This window comes from Empidonax traillii, unplaced genomic scaffold, assembly GCF_003031625.1.
Source record: "Empidonax traillii isolate 1590-97213 ecotype Southwest subspecies unplaced genomic scaffold, ASM303162v1 scaffold52:size1600334, whole genome shotgun sequence".
Lineage (NCBI taxonomy): Eukaryota > Metazoa > Chordata > Aves > Passeriformes > Tyrannidae > Empidonax > Empidonax traillii.
In genome coordinates, this window is record NW_020955245.1 from 901,914 (window position 1) to 921,927 (window position 20,014).

Here is a 20,014-nt window from a genome sequence, read left to right on the forward strand (position 1 = left end):
CCTATAGAACAAGCTGCTCAGCAGAAACACAGACCTACAACCACACTGCTACAAAAAAATACGAAAACTCACACCTGTGAAAATCCCTAATACTGGGAAAACAGTTCTAAGGAAGCCTATATTTGAAAAAAATAGTCCTTGTGCTTTTTATCTTACTGCTGGCAGAAACAGATCTTATCTTTTGTGTTACTTTCTAATAAATTCACTTTTTAGAAGAGGCCATTGGGTGAAGCCTGTCCCAAAGGAGCAGAAGCCGCTCATAAACTTGAGGAAAGTGCTCAACCAGCCGGACCCCAATGGTTCTAGAAGTAAAACACGTACATCACAGAAGCTCTTACAATGTTGAGAAGCTCAATTAATCTTTTTTTTTTTTTTTTAGCTCTGCCTTTAGAGCTCCGTGCAATTTTCCCCTTCCCCAAAAGCTAACCACGAAAACTGTAATGCTCTATTTTTGTTAATGAAACGATCCCATTGCCAAGTCACGATTAACCCCAAAAAACTTGGCTAAATTCACCAGAGGTGCAGTTCTACTTTAATGTTCACTTCAAGTGAACTCCTCAATACTCTAAAAGCAACATGGAAGTTTGACCAATACCCTAAATATATAAAATTTTTAACAAGATGGGAGAAGCAGGAGACTCTTACAAAGTAAGACTTGTCTGCTGGACACACAAACCAGAAATAATCCATTTATTCCCCTCGACCTTCCTTGGCCAGACTAACTCAATTAGTTTCCCTAAACCACCAGATACTTGCCAAGATTAAATATTTGGGTTTAATCATTCAGAAAGTGAAAGATTACGCTCCGTAATGTAACACTTTTTACGGAAACCTCCACTTGAGCAACAGTTCCAGAAAAAAAAAAAAAAAAAAAATTGTGAAATGAAGTAAAAAGCTGCCCAGAACACCACATTTCCACTCTGTTAATTCAAAAAAAAAAAAAGAAGTTTCAGACCCAGGCACCAAGTCAAGACCTCATTTCCAGCAAAGGAGAAGCGGCACGTTCCTAAACGCAGTTAACTCCAGAATAACAACCATCGCCGGGAAGTTATTAAATATCATCATCCCCCCGGCCAGCAACTTGTGCTACGCGCAAGACCTCATGACGGAAGGGCGATAAAAACGTCAGGGCTCATTTTTAGCAGCGCGTCGCGTTAATCCAGGTGTAGGATAACCCGGGCTCGCCGAAGGGAAAGCCGGGACACGGGCTGGGCACCCAGAGGGGCTGAGCACCCGCGGGGCGATTCCGGCTGACGCAGCGCTGGCTGGGGCTGCTGCTGCTGCTGCTGCGTGGAAAATCCGCACGTGGATTCGGGGAACACGCACACACACCCAGGGATGTGGGGAGCGCGCACCCGCGTGGGTCGGCGGAGCACACCGAGGATGGAGGGGGGCGCGCACACGGGTGGATTTGGGGCACACGGGTGGATTTGGGGCACACGGGTGGATTTGGGGCACACGAACACGCGCGCCCCGGCCCGGGCAACATGGACGGCCGGCGGGGAAGGCTCGGCCGGCCCCGCCGCCGCCGCCACCACCGCCGCGCAGGGAGCCCCTCAGGCCCGGCGGGAGGCTCGGCCCGCCGGGCACAAGGAGAAAGGAGAAAGTTTTCCCCCCTCCCACCGCGGCCCAGCGCGAAGTTCCCGCCGCCCCCGCGCCGCCCCAGCCCCCGGCCCGCCCGCGCCGGCCTCCCCCGCCCGCGCTGACAGCCCCGCGCCCCCTCCCTGCCGGCCCCGACCCGCGGAGAACCCCCCGCCCCGCGCCCCACGGCCGTGACAGCCCCGCCGCCCTCACCTCAGGAGAGGGCCGCGCTCCGCGGGGCGAGGAGCGGGCGGCGAAGGGGGTACGGGGGGCAGCGCGCTCGGTGCCCGCGCCCTTATCGCATCCCAGCGGAGCCCGGCTCGCCCCCGCCGCCTCCCGCCGTGTGGGCGGCTCAGGCGGGATCCCCCCTCCCCTCCGCCGCCATCTTGGCTGTCACGGGGCGGGGGAGGCGGGCGCTGACTCTGGAGCGCGGCGGGGCGGGCGCGGGTCCCGCCGCTCCTTGAGGGGGAGGCGGCCGTGCCCCGCCGGTCCCCGGCTCCCGCTGCCTTCTCAGGGCTCCCCCTCACGCCGCGGCCCCGCCGCTCCCGCCTTTCCCCTCACGCCGCGGGTCCGGCCGCTCCCGCCTTCCCCCTCACGGAGCGCGGCGCCGGCGGTTCCGATCCGTGAGGGGGGAGCGGGGCGCCCTCGATGGAAGCGCCTAAAACGCAACGCGCAGACCGCAGAACTCCCCCCACGTCAGCCCTCTAATCCAAACGGCACCTTTGGTTTAAACAGAAATTAATCTCCAGCCCAAATAGGCCGGGATTTGGCTCACCTGCGGCGCCCGTCGCCTGGACCCGGAGGAGGTGCCGGCTGTCTGGAAAACAAGGGATGAGAAAACCGAGGGATTTTCTGCAGGCTTGATGTAACCCGCAGCAGGCTGTTGCATCAAAGACTAGAAAAAGAACCCGGGACAAAAATAATCTTTTAAGAGCGAGCAGCTAAGATTAGTGCAGCGCGTCAAGATGTTGCTGAGCGCTACAGAACGAGTCCTCCTGCCTGTACCAGCACAGGAATATTGCTTTTCTGGCATCTGCAACCCTGAGTATCCAAATTTTATACCAAAGTGATGTTTAGGGATAGGCTCTGACCATACAATTTTGGGTTTAAAGTCAAGCTTCCCTCCGTTCTGGATGTTTGGCTTGAGGGTTTAGATGTGGCTCATCATAAAGACACACGATCCATATGAAATTCTGAATTTGTCTGTGAATATGTTCAAACCTACTGTGTTGGTTTACCTCGTCCCTCTGAAAAATCTGACCAGATAGAAGAATATAAAAGCCAAAAAAAAAGTATAAAATAGGGCTTTTTTTCCCCTCACATGCTTTTATTAATTTGGTTGTTTATAGCAGAAATGCTGCTCCTCCTACCCCTCAGGTAGGAAACGCCACAGCTGACACAAGCCAATCAAATTATTTAATGTGCCAGCAGAAATGTTTCCAGATGCTATGTTTTAATCCTGGAAACGCTTTTCACATAAATAACGATGGTGATGTCCATCTTCTGGCTTGTCATAGTAATTTTGGCATGCAAAGTGTTCTTTTGTCTCTGCCCTTGCTCATTTTTCACGTGGGCATAATTTTTAGGCTTCAGCGTTAACACCCAAGATTAATGGGTATGCTCCTACTTCTAAGAGTATTGTTTCAGCTGCTGTTGTACTGAGGCAAAATCCCTGGTCTGATGTATGAATAGTTCGCTTTGCAGGCTTTGAGTTCACAGCCATGAAAATATTCTTGACTATTCCTAATGGAAACTTTCGTTTTAGAGAAACAAAGTTCTTAAATGTTCCGTGGCAGTTTTCATACTAATAATTTTACTACATAATTTTATAGGTAGAATTTTTTGTAGATGTCTTTGATTTGCTCTTGATTTATTTCCCTCTATCATTTCTGTCCTTCTAGGATTATCTGCACTTAATTACACATTGTGTCGAGGTCAACAAACTGCGGTCAAGGACGGGGATCTCGCTGTGCAGGGCCTGACACAAACACCAAAGGAGTTTCTGCCCAAATGCTGCCATCCCTGCCAACAGTGCTTATCTCTGTCCTGTCTTTCTTGTTCTTACATCTCCCCCTCCTTCCCACCTGATTCCATCAAGCCTCTGCTGCTTTCTCTCCCTGACCTACCTGCTGCTCACGCTCTCAGCTCTGGCACACTTTCATCCCCACCAGCACATTTAATTGCAATGTTCCATTTCATTATTAGCTTGTCACCACCTTTGTCAAGTCACCTTTCCTAACAAATCTCGCCACGGAGCTTTCCTGCGTAGCTTGTCATCAATTTTCCACATTAGGGGCTCATCTGAAACCACGTGAGAAAGGGTCTGTGAAGAATCATGGCTGTAGTTGCTGTATTTATTTGTGAGTAAAGAGCAGCACCAGTGAATAGTGCTACTGTACAGGCAGGGACAGATTTACTGCTTGCCCAGCTCCTGCCAGGCTCAGTGCACAGAGATGTGTCTCTGTGTCAGTCAAACAAAGCCTTTCCCTTCCCAGAGATTTTTCAGGACCTCTGGGCAGTGGTCTCTACATGCACGAGGAGACCGACCCCGAGATCATGAAGTCAGCAGAATTCTTGCTGTTGGATCTTCCAGTCCATGTTGGATCAGATCCTTGTTGTGCGTAGTGAGTTAATTAAACTAGTTAACAACTGCACGCAGTGCAGGTGGGCTGACACCAGGCGTTCCTGTGGGATTCTGCTGCCTCTCAAGTGCAGGGTGGAGCCCTGGCAGCCAGATTTAGCCTCCCCCGGAGTGCAGCCAGCGAGACACGCTGGTTTTCTACGGACTGGCAACCGCAGAACCATTTTTTTCCATGTTACAACCCCAAATTTCTAGCTTGTGGCACTCGTGTAATTTTCGGAGTATTGTTTAGCTTATTTTAAGTGTGTTTTACACATGGGTAAACTCCAGCAAGGCAGAGGACAAGTGGCAGATGGTCAGTGACAGAGCCAGGAATAGAATGGAGGACTTTCTTGTCCCAGGACATGGTTGTAATTGACTGTGTCCCAGGATTGTGAGATGTGATGATTTATAATTCACGAGGCTTTAAAGAAAAAAAAAAAAAAAAAAGGCAGCTATTACTCTTCCCAGTTTTTCCTGGCAGAGGCTGGATTCCATAGGCAAAATGATTTCAGTTTCATTAAGTGTGCAATTTGGAGCTTAATCTGTTCACTTTCTGACCAGTTTTATTCTTTTTGAACTCACTTGGCTGTGCTGTGTGCACTGCTCATTTACATCCACGGGGGGAAAGATGAGGCTCCAAGAGAATCCAACAGAGTGTCTTTCAGATAGACCTATCTGTAACCTTGGTAAAAATAACCATAAAGATAATGAGAATGGATTATTGTAAACCCAATAACTGGCCAAACAAGACTCTGCCTTTCAGAGGATGAATTGCCTTCCCCTGTCCAGTAAGCCACTTTATGGTGCAGTAATGGATCTGCATCCGGAGGGTTGTGCACTGAAATGGAGCCTTTGGCAAGCTGGGATCACACTGGAAATGAGGCAACATCTTCATGGGCTCTTTTAATATATGCATATTTGAAAATCTGGAACTTCTCCCTTTTGACATAAAGAGACTGTCCCTGCTCGGAATGATTAAATTCTAGGACAGATTATGAAGTAATAAAGTATTTAAATATTATGATGCTGCAGTACCACAGTGCAGTTACCCTTCCTTTTACTGATTCAAGTGTAGTATTTCTGAAAAGCCTTTTTGCACTCCAGGGAAACTACTGGCTATAAATTATAAAACAGGCAGTAGAGTTATCATGCATGTATGGGGGGGAAAAAAGAAGTTTCAGACCTTTCTCTAGGTAAAGAATTTACTGAAGCAGCTAAAAATATGGGGAAATGGAGCAAACACAGGGTCTGATCCAAAGGCCACTGAACTCAGCAGAGGCATTCAGTTCATCAGGCATCAGAGTCGTGTATGTCACGAATTACAGTTCACAAATGCAATTAAGAATGTTACTGTATATGAGGAAGGATAAAGTCTGATTGTCTGATTGCATTGTTTCGGCGTTCCGCTCGGATAAAATGAGATTCTTTCTCCACCAGGTAGACTGGATGTGTTGCCAATATTTGTGTGAGAGTTTGTGGTCCCAGAAGCACAGAGATGCTGGGAAACAAAAAGGAAAGAAAATGTATCCGAGGAGGAGATCCAACTGCTTCCAAGCCATTTCTGGAAATAAAATTCTGATGTGGACTCATTACCATTCCACTTCCCAGCGCCGATTGGCTTCCTCAGGATTTCAGAGTGTGCATCTGAGGATTCAGACTGTGCATCATAAAGTTTCCCTCAGCAACTGCTAAAACTACTCACAAGGCACTGCAGGATGGAGCAGCTCTCAAAGATGGAATGGTAAGAGCCCCAGGGGACAGCCTTTGGGATTAACCGGGCAGAAAACAGTTAAATTTTGTGCCTTGCTGTGTTGCTGCGGGTTAGGGGATCAAGCAGGTGATGCCATACCTCCTGTCCTGTTGTTAGCAGGCAAGTAACTGTGCACAGCTGGAGCATGTTCTGGAATGGCTCTTCCCAGAGGCCCTGGAAGCTCCGAGACAAAGATTTGCGGCACATTTTGTGGGAACGGGACAGCAGGAGGGTTGCTTGAGGATAGTCCAAGCCCTAATGCATCTACCAAAGCCAGCTCGCTGTGTGTGCCAGCACTAACCTGTTCTAAGTGTTGCTGTCATCAGTAGAGCAAGATAACAAAAGCTGCCCTTTGTGGAGTAATATCAGGAAGGAAATTGTGCATGCAGATCCTCCAGCAAACACAACAGGCTGGGGCTGGCAGGGTACACATTGATACTGCTGGTTTGCTGCTATTTTCAGCAGCTCCTGTACCCTCGGGTGAGAGAAGGACTTAACTGCTGTCCCTGCTGTTCAGGCATCAGCCTTAAAGGTTCCATGTGGGCTCCTGCTCTTTGGCCCATCTGGAGGTGATTTCTGCAAATAGCAGTTTTCCTGTGAATCAGTCCAGTTCACCACCCAGAGCCACCCCACGTGACACTGTGGTGCTGTGGTATCTCCTCTCATCTCACATCACATAAAAACCGGCTTTCCTTCACTAGAAATCTCAGTTCCTCATTGTTTGCACTTTTATTTATCTTCGAATCCCGCCCAGGCCAAGCAATCGCATCCCGCTTACCTAAACATTCCCTACTCACTGCAGGCTCTAAACTCTTGTGTAGTCCTGCTGTTCAAAGTTTTTTGTGTGTTGTTCTGGAGTTCACTTATATCATGAGGGGTGAAGTGTATCTGTCAGTTAACCACTTCTCAGGAGTACTATTAGGTTTAATTAATGTTTGTAGAACACTATTGAGATTCTCAAGAGAAGCGGCAATAGAAGTGCAAAGGATTATAATTAATTTAGAACTATCTCATTTTTGAGTAAATGGCTAACAACACTTAAGCTGAGATTCTCCAAGTAAAACTAATTTATTTGATTCTTAAACAAAAACAGTCTGGAATCTGGGTTCCATTTGCTACTTCCAGTGTATGATGCGCTTTGATTTTTGTGGTCCTTCGATACCCTTTGATACATCCAGGCACATTGCGCAGCCTCTTTTAGCTCAGGAAACACAGTCCAATATATGTAAGTCAAGTTAAAATATAATAACAAAGTAACTAAGTCCATAAACTTAAAGACAATCCACAGCACCATTTAGTATGTTAAGTGTTTGAACCATAAAGCCTATAATTAATGTTATGGAATGATTTCCATATTTATTTATGAGGCATCTCATTTACATAAATAGTCATTATCTGGAAATAAACCCAGATGATTAAAATTCCGAAAACTGATTGAGATCAGTCAAGATGTACCAAAGAGATTTGCTAGACTCCCTGTTTGAGAGTGTTCTGAGAGAAGAAGTCGCTGCTCCCAAACAAGCTTAAACAGGCCTGGGCTGTGGAAACACATGACATCATCAAACAGAACGGTTATTTTGTACAGTGGGAAAACATTGGGTCACTCTTCTCACTGACTGTCATGGAGAGCTTCCAAGAAAATGCTTCTGACACATCTGCACTGGAAATCTGACCCACACTGTAGCTGGTGTTGTCCTAACACAGATTCCTGCTTTTCTGAAACTCCACAGCGAGTCAAAATCCTTTTCAAAATACTCATTTCTTTCAAAATACTTTAAATACTTACAGGACTTCCAGTACTTTCGAAGTTATGCGTCTAGTCAGGAAACACATTGAGCAGAATGGAAAAAAAAAAGAGAAGAAGAAATGGCACTTTCATGTTTCTGTTTGCAAGCTGGATTCATCACTCCTCAGCTATTACCTACAGAGTCCCAGGTATTTAAATTTATGTTCTGGTTGATACAAAGAACATGTCTCGGGTCCTGCTGTCACTGCTTTTGCCTTTCAAGACCCAGAGCGTTCACTATTCAACTTTTTCTAGGTAGAGATAAAGCCACCAGTTTTTAAAAAAGCTACAGAACATACTTTAAAAAACTGCAATTCCCCTGAAAATTCAGACCCGAGTCTGTCCTTTTTCAGCCTAAGATGTGTCTTTGAAGTGGAAGTGTAAGCCCAGAGCAAGGTGACAGAGCACGATCTCCCCTGTTTGCATGATTATCTTACTAATTCCTAGAGAATGGGGGTTGGCTCAAGAACTGAGTCACGAGGATTTCATCTCAATACAGATATTTTTAGTATCTGTTATTTTATCTCGGGTACTTTTAAAATCTGTATCGCTGCCCAACTCCTCTCCTAATTATCTGAAATCCTCCTGTAACTGCTTTGGAATGTTCCCTTCTATTATTACAATATTATCTTGTATTATATTGGCTCCTCACTGCTCATCTATTGATTCGGTCAGGTGAGACTGTCCTTGCTGAGCGTGTGAGCAACTGCTGAGAAACCGGCAAAACAGAGTGACAACATGAAATCTGCCCGGTGAGTCACGGGAAATCAGGTCAGCCCAGGCTCTGCCCTTGGCTGAGCTCTCTGACAGTTGGCTCCAGCTTACCCCCAAACTCATCAGACCCCCCCAAATTAATGGTTGTGTTCCTTTGCCATGTATCACTGCCGCTTGGGGGTTAGAGGAGATGAACACTGCCTCAGCAACTGGTCCACAACCTGCAGCTGAGAAAGGATACGGGAGCAAACACAAACCAAATCACCTTGAGAGTAAAATACAAACCCTATTTGTTTAACCCAATTTGTGCCAAATAATATTATGGGTCCACTCCATCTCAGCCACTTGAGGCTCAAAATCAGTGTGCTGAGAGCAGTGATGTGTCTGGTGTGGTTCATACCTGGGGCAGATCCTCTGCTGCAACAGTAAGGGGCTCTACAAAACCAGGTGGGCAGAGAGAACTGTGAATTAACGGTTAATTAAACTGCTTCGTCACCTCCTTGAGAAAAGTGTGACCAAATGTTCATGCAAAGAAAGTAATTCACATAACCACGTTTGAATTTGACTCATAACACAGTAAAAAACTACCTTAATAAATGGCAATTTTTGAAAACCACTGTCTGACTCCCGATACAACAAAAATACTTCCAGTATAAATAATGGAATTGGAGGAAATGTCCTTGGCAAGTCAATTTGTTCCATGCTGCTGATGGTTCCTGTTAGTGACAAGGATTTGTTTTTCAAGAGGGAAACAATGGAAAACAGATGCAAAACCATTTACCAGAAGGCCAAGCAATGGCAGCTTTTCCAAAATGTCAAGTGTGCAGAGTGGAGTCAATTTAAAAGAGAATTAATTATTTAAACTGAATTAATTTGACTACAATGAAGCCCTGTTAAGCCTTCTCATCCATCCTGCTTCCAACTGTGCTACCCCCTTACAGTCTAAATGTAAGTACTGACCTCAATTTTCAAATACTTCAAACAAAATCTCCCTTACCCAGTCAAGTGCCAATACGTTGCTGGTTTAATACATTTACTGCATCCCTTCCAGGAACTCACCCAAAGAACTGTGCTCACCTCCTCCACATTCCCAATTCATCCGAGTTTGATCCCTGGGTCCCCTTTCTCCCCATTTTCCTCTTTCAGCTTCGTACCCGTGGTGTTTTCCCGGAAGCCTCAGGCAGTTTCCATCGCTGCATTCATCAGATCCACCTTTGCCTGCAAGTCTGTCCTTTGCATAAAGTCCCTCATATCCTGATTTCAACAACTTCTTTTTTTTTTCTTTCATGCACTGTCTTGTTTTTGCTCGCCTTTAGGGACAGGAAGGTGACTGAATTTTGAGTCCACAGCTTTCATATGGAAGCTCATTTTCTCAGGGGAGTATCCACACCTACTTCCCCTGGAACCAGTTGTCCCAAAGGGCTTCAGTTCCTCCCGGAACATGGGCCATAAAAAAGTTGGAATACACAGATTATCACCCCTAGAAGGAATACTCCAGGGATCACAGTGCCCACTGTTGGCATTTTCCAGGTCAGCAGGGATTTGCAATGCTATCAACAATTTAAAAGTGGCAATAATGTTTACCTTTTTCCCTGATAGTGTTGTGTGGCAAACACCAACAGAGCCACTGTTCCTCTGAAACCTTTTGTTTCCCATGGGAATATCTATAACCATTTCTATCAGTGGTAAGTCAGAGCTGTCACTTTTGGTTTTCAGTTTCAGCATGGGCAGAGGAACCATTCCAAAACCACCCTTTTCTGTCACTGTTGAAGCAAAACATCTGTGCTAGATTTTATATGAAGTAAATTCCTTTATTTCTTCTATTTCATGGAGGAAAAGCAATCCTGTCTATTAAGTAATAAACTTAATTGCCCTGGGTCTTGCCTGCACTGGGAATGCATATTAATTTAAATGCATCAGTGTAAAAATCAGTCTCATTAAACTATCTCAGAGCCCTAAAATAGACTGAGCACTGTTCTAACACTTGCAGATAATCAGTCATATCAAAGTTATAATTTACAGGAGCTCATAATGAACACAAACAGGAATTAAAACAGCAAGGAAAAATGTTTAGTGGAAGTGGTATTTAAACTGATGGTTAAGAACTCTCTTCTGGAGCATATTCCAGGCTTTGGAGGGATACAGTTGGTAGGATTTATGTGGTGTAGTAGAAACAACGTATAAAACATGAACACACGGAAGCCAGACTGACACCCTCACCTCAGACAGGCATTTCTGAAGTGATTTTGTGCCCTGCCACTTCCTCGCTGTGTGGGGCAGTGACTCACGCGCACGTGGAAAACGCCAGCGAGTTCTCAGAAGCCGCAACGTTCGCTCGATCCGTCCCAACCGATGGCGCCAGGGATCGGCCCTGCACGGCCTGCGTGGCATCTCCGCAGTCACCCCGGGCACAGCAACGCCCAGCGAGGTGCCTCTGTGAGGCTGATGGGCACACAGGAAGCCGGGGAGCATCTGCTGCAGCTTGAGATGGTTCTGCCTCCAGCGACTGCCGCAGAACGTCAGGCTCTGCGTTCCACGGCCTGCTCACTAGGCCTTTGGCACCAACAGCTGTTGGACAGGAGATGTAAAACGTTACACCTACTGAAAGGGAGGTGCACTGCTTCCTAAAGGGCCTTTGGGATGTTAAAAGGCGGTTTTTTGTTTCCATTTTCTGATGACTGGAAAGGCCGGATAGCAGGGTCTGCATATGGAGTTACTTCCTGATGGTCAACCACTTCCTATTAACAACTTTTTTTTTTTTCTTGTGTTCTGTTTCCCTTTCCAAACCTGCTTTGTTTTGTTTTGTTTTGTCCTGTTTTAAACACCAAAAACAATTGCCCCATATACTGAATAGCAATTATAATCATCCTAATCGTGGTGAGGAAGCCGTGTGCTTCCCTGGAGCAGGGCTGGGGCTCCCAGCCCAGGCAATCTGTCTTCTTGGAGCTTACCAGCATTTCTATAGCATGGACAGCCAAGGAACAGAGTTATACAAAATAAACACCAAACAATGTAGAGCAAAGCGTGTCTTTGTTTAAAGAAAGAGCTCTCGAACGCGCTGGTTTAAAAGGCAGCTCAGCCAAAACGGGCAGGTTCTCTGCGTGTGTGAGTGGAGAAAGTCTCTGCTCCACGTGGTTCAGCAGTTCACCACCACCGTAGGATTTTCATTTGTGTGGAAAACTTCTAACAGGGAACCACTGACAGCAGCGTATTTTTAGGATATTGAGGCCCATGGCATCATCTTTCTGTACTTCCTCTGAGATTGTAATTTTGTCTGGGGTATTGCAACAGTTGTGATGAAATCGGATCTCGCCATGCATGGCAGATCCTTTGGGTCTGACACCGTGAGATGAAAGTGGGGTTCAGAGCAACAACGAGAAATATGAAGATAGTACTCCAGAGTTAGGAAAGTGTAGGTGAGAAGGGAATTTTGCCCAGAAATTCTGTGCTCTGTGCTTTGGAGTTTTATGCAGGGTTTTTTGTATGTTCTATTCTTAAACTGCAGATGGATGCTGGTTTGCTGGAAAATAAATGAAGCACAAGGATGACTTCAAACATTTGCAGGAGCCATGCTGACACTCAAAATATAGAAACATCAAGTAACTTTCCTGGTGAGATCATAAAAGCAGAGCCACAGTGATCAAAGAAGAAAATGCAAGACTCTTACTCCATTCCTAATACAAGATACATTCTCCTTCTGGGACCAGGAGCCTCCATGGCACAGAGATGCTCCCACAGTCTACAAATACAGTACATAAGGTGGGTACTTTGACAGTATTTAGTTAGTTAAATGTGGGGATATTCATAAATACAGGAGATGTAACCCTTGAGAGCGACAAATGACTGATCAGGTTATTGTTGTCTAATAGAGTCGTAGAATCCCAGAATGGTTTGGGTTGGAAGACTCTTTAAAGATCATCCAGTTCCAAGCCCCTGTCATGGGCAGGGACACTTTCCACTAGCCCAGGTTGCTCCAAGGCCCATCCAACCTGGCCTTGGACACTTGCAGGGATCCAGGGGCAGCCACAGCTTCTCTGGGCAACCTGTGGGCAATCCCCTCCCTTGACCTGCTGCCCACGCTGGGGATGCAGCCTAGAATACATTTGTCTTTCTGCTCTCAATCCTATTATCTTCTGGTTTTCACAGGGAACTTAATTTATTAAACTGTATTAATATTAGAATAATTAAATATATGTCCTGAACTGTGTGCACATTGCATTTAGCCAGCTTGGAAACAGGCCAAAACCTGAAGCAATTTTTAGGAGAATTGCAGAATCAATACATCAATTCCCATTAATTTGGTGTCAGAGGAAACAAATGTGTACCTGTCTGAAACGTGTGCATTCCCTGCAGAGATGTACTAAAATAGGCATCTCCTGTCTGCCTTCCCTGTGCCCTTCAAACATCAGAAACCAGGGCCAGAATGGGCCAAACCCAGACTGGCTCCAAAATCCAATGGAGCCAGTTTTAGTAACCCAGTATCCTGGACGAGTTAGACACAAATCCAAGCCATCCTAAACTTTACCCACTGCACCAAGTTCCCTGTTGGTCCCCCAGTGCTCCAGTCTCCCCAAAATTCATCTCTGCTTCAGGGCTGGGAACAGCTAGGCCAGCTGAGGAGGAACTCCTTTCAGTCTGTCACAGCCATGAGCTGTAATTCTGCCCAGCAGTGAGAAAATATTAGCGACTAATCCTAATCGAGAGCACATTTTAACCCAGCCAGAGCTCTGGATCAATCCAAGCTCCGTGAAATGTGCTGTGCTCCAAAGCAGCTTGCACATCTTGCTCACTGCACAGCTGGCTGCTGAGAAAACTCTTGTCTCAGGAGGTTTGCTCAAGCACATGAAACATATTTTTAGCATCCCAAAGGTGACTGTACTCACAGAGCTGAGAGTGCAACCTGCCTGACAGCAGCTTTCCAGAAGAAGGAGCAGGAGAGAGACAACACATGATGAGATTACCCCCCACGGAAGGAGACTCCTGCTTGGAATATCAACACCTCTTTTCAGTCTCTCTCGTTGTGACTGTTTGTGCTTTCATCAGATTTTGCATTTGCTCCTTCAGCTACGGGACCAGATGGCTCCCACACACGATGCTCTGAATCGTGGCAGGGCTGGAGGTGTTTGTTCTGTGGCTCAGCAAACGCAACGCTGCACCAGGTGAAACCCCCTCTCAGCCACACATGGTGCACGCTGCGTGGAGCTGCAGCAGGTGCCCGTGGAGCCACGCTGAGGAAGATCCTTTCCTTCTTGCAGGTTGTCAGGAAAATGTCTGTCATACCTTCAGCACAAATGGCAAGGAGTAGAGGCAGCGCAGTGACACATGGCACAGGACAGATGCTCGGGATGCACAGTGCCTGATGGCAAGGAATCCTGGCGGGCCAAGGACAGGAGGCTCTTGTTCCCCCTCTGATTTCCCCGTGCAGCTTGTGATTAAACCGGTGCTGACACCTTGCCCAGTGCCTGTTTGCACAGCCAATAGCCCTGGGCAGGACTGCTGGCCGTGAAGCACCTACTGGAAAAGGAGAGAATCTCACTGTTTGAGAGCATCTTTGCCCCTGGCATTTGCTAAACAGGAAACAAAACTGATTTTCTCCTCCCTTGCCTCACGTAGATGTGGGGGAGATTCAAGCTGGGGCAGCCCTGTGAAATGAGAGTGAACGGGGGGGCGTTTGCCAATGGAACAACCACTGCTCAGGAGGGCAAGGCTGGAGGGACTGCACAGCATGTGATTTGTGCTTCAGTGACAAGACCATAAACACCACCCTGCAGTTGTCCCTCTCTGATCCATCGCGCTTCTGAGCACTGAAAAACGCTGGAAGAATGAAAGCTGTTTTTCCAATGTGTGGGAGATGGCTGTTCAGAGAATTCCAGCCTGCCGTGCTGGGGGCTCAGTGCAAGCACCAAACCCCAGGGTGGCTGAGGGATGTCCCGGATGGCACGATGGATACGGTGTGTGTGTGCTCCAGGCCAGGCAACGAGGGTACAGCGAAGCACCTGGCCACTCTCCAATGGCCACACTCCACCTCAAGTATTTTCTGAGATGGGAAAATTCCCCTTTGGCTGTTTCTCAGCTTGCTTTCCTTGGTATGCATTTGACATGCCCTCGTCGTTGGGAGTGACAGGACACCTCGTGAGCGGGCGCCGTGCTGGCCCTTGGCAAGCAGTGGGACACCCATCAGGGAGTGGAGCAATGACCAGGAATGTCACAACTGCAGCCTGTGCAGAGCAGCTCTGATGAAGGTTAAACATGTGCTGCCACCACCTCTGAGGTCAGCGTTGGGCTCGCCTTAGCAGTTCTATAAATAGATGGCCAAGGTTGACTGAAAAGAGGATTTGGCTCGGCTGGATCTTGTTTAGCATTCCCAAGAGAGGAAGGCAGATTCTTTTCCCTTTTCTCTTCCAGCCTCTAACCTTGAGTTGGTCTCTGTGGGAAGCATTAGTGGCATTTGCCAGCAGAGCGGCCGCCGTGAGCCGGATGTCCTGCTGTGTCCCACAAACCACACGTACACGTCCCTTCAACCTGCTAACCCAGACCTAATTCCACTAAAGCCTCAAACTAATTCCTCACCGGCAAAACTAAGGAAAGAACCCAAACAAACCTGGAGCCTAATTGCTCGAAAACAGTAGGACACCTAGTGGATTTATGGAGAATATCTTTGGGATTATCAGAAACATTTTGTCATTTTCTTGGCAAAACCAACTGTGAATATATTTATGGAGGAATCATTGAAATATCAGAGTTTCTATTTAATAAATTAGTCTTGTTATAGCTGTTACAGCTTCCAGTTTTCCTGGAAAAATTATTGCAACCTATAAAAAACCCGAAGGGTATTGTTTGCATGACTTGGAAAAAGAAAAAAAATTGTGGAGGACTGGATGGTTCCCAAGGTCTGGGAACAGGAGGAAGGGTATTCTGCCAGATCAAAGCCATCCCAGTTGTTCCATCTGACAGCTCTCTAATGATCTTAATGAGCAGAGTTCTACAGTCTCAGCCTGGCTCCCTGTACCATCGTGCAGCTTCACAACATCTCCGTGCTGAGCACAGCCAGGCAGCTCTGCTGGTTGTTTCAGCAGAGAATGACTTGGCCACAGAAGCCAAACTGCCTTCTTCACTCCCCAGGGCCGGGCTTTTGGATCCAAACTCGAGGATGATGGGCCACGTGACGATGGCTGCGCTGCTGTCGCTGTGTTTGTCTGGTACCAACACCACCATCCAGCAGACTGTGACCCTGGATAGGAAATAACCCCCTGTGGCAGGGTGTGCAAGAGGAAGGAGATTTGGAGTGATGATTCTATGAAATGATATCCTGGCCAGCAATTATCCTGGGGCTGCCAGTGCTGTCTCGCTGGGATGTCTCCGGAGGCAGCAGACGCAGACAAAGAGATGAGTGTTGAGTCCCAAATGGGTGCAGGAGACTGAAGGCTTCATTTGACAGTCAGCACAAGGAACACCAAGTCACAGAGGCCTGCACTCAATTCCTCTTCCCAAAGCACATTGAGAACTTCCCTTCCTTTCTGCTTATTCCATAATATTGTCCCAGTGAAGAATGTCTCCAGAAGATGGTTGATTGTCCTGCTCCCTTCCCACTCTTTCCTCAGTGCTGCCAAGACCCCTAAAGAACAGCAAAACCAGGATGAGGTTTGATTTTGGATCGGTCCCTGTTCAGATCCGGGTCTTTTATTAAATTTCAACTTGAAGGTTAGGAAAGCAAAGGCTGATTTAGAAATTAATTTTGGTTTGGTCTATTTCATCTTATATCTTTTCTTCTTAGAGCTGGAGGTGGTGGAATTCAGGTGAGCTATCAGCAGAAAAATTCCTATTGGGTATTTTCATTGCTCCTACCTGTGGCATGAAATCACCTGAAAAATAGAATTCCTTGCACGTTGTAGACCCTTTAATTTGGTCTACGGTTTTAAAAGAGTGTTGTGGTTTTTTTATTTCTGTGCATGGATTTTATATTTGAAGAGTTTTTTTCCTGACTGATGTGTCAAATTGGGGGTAGAGTGTGCAAAGAGTATGCTTTTGTCTAATTTAGCAGCTGGATTGGAAAGCTTGAATTATCTCTGCATAATTGCAATGATTCATGGATTGTTAGGAAATTGCAAAGTATTGATTGGATTTTCCCCTTAGGAAATATTTCTCCTCTGATAAAACAGAGTAGGTTCTGGGGTTTTGCTTTTGTCCTTCCTGCTTTCTGCCCCAGGGAAACCAGGGGCTGCTTTCATCTGGAAAACAGGAATTTGGGTCAGCAGCCATTCAAGGACAGTTTTGAATTATTGCGATTTCCAATTCCCAACCTTCCCCTGAGCTCTGCAGAGCGATGGGCTTGACAAAGTCTGGGCAGGGATTTCCAAGCCTGAAAAAGCTGGGACCAGCAACAAATACCAGCCATCCCTGTTTCACATTCTTCCACTTGTCAAACACCAGTTGTGTTTGCTCTGCAAAAACAGCTTGACCTTGTTGTGGCAATGCTACAGCCATCGGAGATGGTGGCAGATTTTCCACTTTATTAGGCCAGGATTTCTCTCGGGCTCTCAGGAGGTGGTGGGAGGAGGGGAGTGGGAGACTTGAAATGAAAATCAGGTGCAGGGAGAGCCTGCCCACAGTGCCTGGGGCTGGGCAGCCGGGGCTGGGAGCCCTGACACACATCTGCACGTTAATGGTGCTGGGCCCTTTTGGCAGCTCCAGATGAATTTCCAGAACAGAGCCATAAATACGCAGTTAGGAGTGTGACCTCTGCTGCTTTTCTTCTCTTAATTGAACATCCAAGGCCCAGCTGAGTATCATTCCTTGTCTCTGCTCCAGTTGCTTGGAACGTGCTGCCTCTGCAAATGGTTCTGCCTAAGTTAGGAATTACGGGAGTGTGCTAATTCAAGGTTTGCTGTGAATTTAGTGTTCCCTCAAGGGTGACACTAATGGAATTAACGCAGCAGAAATGCCAGTGCTGAGTGACTGTTCTCCCATTAAAAGCTGTCAGTCAGAGAGCACAGAGCCCTCTGTTCTTTCAGGCCTGACCTCTGCTTTTTGGCCATGTTTCATGTGCACGGCAGGTGTCCTGGGCCATCCCATCCCATCCCGCTCCCCATCCCTGCTCGTTCCAGGAGGGGACACAAAGAAAGAGCAGAGCAGCCAAAAACCAGCCTGTGCTGAGAGTGACATTTGCTGAGGGTTTGGCTGTTCTCATCTGGGGCTTGAACAGCAACAAAATTAACCCAGGACTGACCAGGATATAAGACTTTAATTTCTGGAGCTCCCTGCTAGTCCAGCGCTCTCCTCATGCTCTGCTCTGTTGATTCTTGTTTAGACACAGAGCTCTTTCAGTTTTCACCATGAAAAACCTGATTTTAAATGAGCAAATGCATTTAAACAGGCTTAGCTAGAAACAGCCCCCACTGCTTCTCAGCTACATGGCAATCTGCACAAATGTCCATGTTTTTGGTAAAAAGGATTGGTAAAAATGCCTCTGCCTCGTAATGGCTGATGTTCAACAAGTGACAGCGGTGCAGCAACATGGGGACTGTGATTTTTAGCTCAGGCAGAAGAGCCACTGCCCTCACTCTGTGCCCTGATGTCCTGCACAGGACGTGCCGCTTCCAGATGAGGAACATCTGCAATTTGGTGCAAGAGGAAGTAACGCTTACGCACACAAAAAATGTAAATGAAGGGTGTTTCCAGGCTCACCAGCGAAATCCTGAACGAGGAAAGGAGAACAGCTCTTGCAGGAGGACAACTAAAAATAGTTTGTCTTTGTCATTTTTAAGTGTTTTTAGCACTAATAGCAATTCTGGAGGATGAAACCAGGTCTGAGAAGCATCAAGTGAAAATTAATAGCTTTTTAGCAAGGAAGTTCAATGGAGAAGTGCAAATAGGATGTGAGATGGAAACCTGAACTCCTGAGTTATAAATACACCCCAGCCTCTCCTCAGACAAGTACCCATTATCCATTTAATGTGCTTCTCGATGCTGTAGGAATGAGAAGGGCGGCAGAAGCTGGATGGGCACTTTCGCACTCAAGACTTTGGGTGTTCTGGGTTTATCTGGAGACAAAAAGGACGAATCCAAAGAGCACAGAGACCACCTTGCTGCTACGCTACCAGAGCGCTCTCTGCTCGGCCAAGGCCTCACAGTGCCCTTATGGGAACTGGCACGTGCTTTTATTCCCACAGGACACAGGGAACAGAGCCCTGGGGATGTGAAGCCCTGAGTGCTTGTTGAGTTTTGTGCCCCTGTGAGGAGCTGGAGGAGCATGACCTGCCTGGGCTCGCTGGGGGCTGATGGCAGGATGTGAGCCTGGACTCCGATGCTCCAATCTCTCAGGCTGTGCTCCTGTGGTGGGAAACACTCCGTTATTAATGCTTTGTTTTCCCCTCTCAGAGGCTCTGAGGCAGCATGAACTATTTATTTTTAAAGCAGAGGATCACGTTCTGGCTCGTTATCCTTCCAGCAGACGGTAACTGATGCCCAGCACTGCTGCCCGTGCCCGGGGGTTACTTTGCACGCACAGGGGTGATGACATAGCCACTGAGTGCAGCCACGGCAAACATGCTGCTGCTGACGGCAGCCTGGTGGGAAAAGAGCATTTTGCAGGGATTTGGTTTAATCATCTGGATGCGAGCGCTATTTTTATCCTCTGCTTTTTAGGTCTCAAGCCCGTGCCAAGGGAAGCTGATGACAAAGCTGGTGTCTCCCATGGCACAGGGGCACGCAAGGGTGACCAGGGCAGGGTAGGCAGTGGGGAAAGGGCCTGTGGCTGCAGCCGCTTTACACCTCACGAGCTGAAAGAGCTCTGACACCTCCACCACGAGCTCCATTGCTTTCACATGCCCCTCTCAGACCAGTTCATAGGAAGGATCTGTGAGACCTGGGGCCCTCCTGCCAAACCACGCCAAGCTGCCCTGTGGCTGTGGATGGCTTTGGGGTGAAGTCATCGCCTGTCCATGGAGGTGGGAGAAGGGCACCCACACTGTGCCCAGGCATGGGCTGGTGGGCACCGGGCAAGAGGTGATGCGAGGTGTGGTTGTTACACCTCTGTGTGAAGGGGTCTAAAGGAGCTCAGAGTGCATGTGGACATCATTTGAGCACAGGAGCCTGTGGAGCTCGGAGCGTGCCCTTGCATCAATTTGGGAACTGAGTCTCGGGAGCTTGGAGCGTGGCCAGGCATCATTTGGGCACAGGAGCCCGGGGAACTCGGAATGTGCCCATCCATGGTTTGGGAACAGGAACCTTGGGAGCTCGGAGGGCGTCCATGCATCCTTCGGGCACGTGAGGTCGAAAAGAAACGAAACGACGAGCAGGTAGAAAAAAGATCAGGTTCCACCGAGATTTGAACTCGGATCGCTGGATTCAGAGTCCAGAGTGCTAACCATTACACCATGGAACCGCTCTATCACCACTCCCTCCCGGCCGCGCCTAGTGCCTTCCCTCCGCAGCGCATTCCCCGCATCCCCGCACCCCCCCACGCCCACCGCGGGTGCCGGGCCGTGCCGGTGCCGGGGGGCTGCGGGCCGGGCGGGATCCCCGCTCGGTGTAACGCGGGGCTGGCGCGGCCCCGCCCCGG

The 20,014-nt window shown here is 47.8% G+C and overlaps 1 protein-coding gene, 1 long non-coding RNA gene and 1 other non-coding gene across 13 annotated transcripts in view; 1 reads left to right on the forward strand and 2 right to left on the reverse strand.

Annotated features, from left to right (window-relative positions):
* DENND4A (DENN domain containing 4A) overlaps positions 1 to 2,428 on the reverse strand; it is a 46,181-nt gene extending 43,753 nt beyond the window's left edge. For 9 of the 10 annotated variants that reach the window (XM_027879233.1, XM_027879232.1, XM_027879231.1 and 6 more), the window contains exon 1: positions 1,795 to 1,905. The gene's annotated coding sequence lies outside the window, so the exon portion shown is untranslated. Of the gene's footprint in view, positions 1 to 1,794; positions 1,906 to 2,356 lie in introns of those variants that run through there. The other variant, XM_027879224.1, reaches the window with a different exon arrangement.
* Positions 1,989 to 15,228, forward strand: LOC114055279. 2 transcript variants are annotated; one of them, XR_003570690.1, is made up of 6 exons: positions 1,989 to 2,626; positions 3,483 to 3,612; positions 5,813 to 5,945; positions 7,743 to 7,889; positions 11,960 to 12,213; positions 13,519 to 15,228. It is a non-coding gene; the product is annotated as an uncharacterized LOC114055279 (long non-coding RNA). The 2 variants fall into 2 exon arrangements; XR_003570691.1 differs by having other exon boundaries at positions 13,710 to 15,228.
* Positions 15,229 to 19,765: 4,537 nt separating this feature from the next.
* TRNAQ-CUG lies at positions 19,766 to 19,837 on the reverse strand. The gene has a single exon. It is a non-coding gene; the product is annotated as a tRNA-Gln (tRNA).
* Between the last annotated feature and the right edge of the window lie 177 nt (positions 19,838 to 20,014).